Below are 650 nucleotides of genomic sequence, written 5' to 3'. Positions count from 1 at the left end.
ACGCTGACATGTCACGGAGAGAGTGCTGGTTGAGTTAGATGGACTTTTAACAAGAGAGAGAGAGAGAGAGCTTTTCTCAATGTAAATAAACAGCAGCTTTAAGAGGTTGTATTAATCTCCGAAACCAACACAGAACTAAACCAACACAGATCTAAACCAACACAGAACTACAACAACACAGAACTTAAACAACACAGAACTTAAACAACACAGAACTAAACCAACACAGAACTAAAACAACACAGAACTAAACCAACACAGAACTACAACAACACAGAACTAAACCAACACAGAACTTAAACAACACAGAACTAAACCAACACAGAACTTAAACAACACAGAACTTAAACAACACAGAACTAAACCAACACAGAACTTAAACAACACAGAACTAAACCAACACAGAACTGAAACAACACAGAACTAAACCAACAGAACTAAAACAACACAGAACTAAAACAACACAGAACTTAACCAACACAGAACTGAAACAACACAGAACTAAACCAACAGAACTAAAACAACACAGAACTAAACCAACACAGAACTAAAACAACACAGAACTAAAACAACACAGAACTTAACCAACAGAACTAAAACAACACAGAACTAAACCAACAGAACTAAAACAACACAGAACTAAACCAACA

The sequence above is a fragment of the Eutrigla gurnardus genome (assembly GCF_963514095.1).
Source record: "Eutrigla gurnardus genome assembly, chromosome: 14".
Classification (NCBI taxonomy): Eukaryota; Metazoa; Chordata; class Actinopteri; order Perciformes; family Triglidae; genus Eutrigla; species Eutrigla gurnardus.
This window is presented reverse-complemented; position numbering follows the sequence as displayed.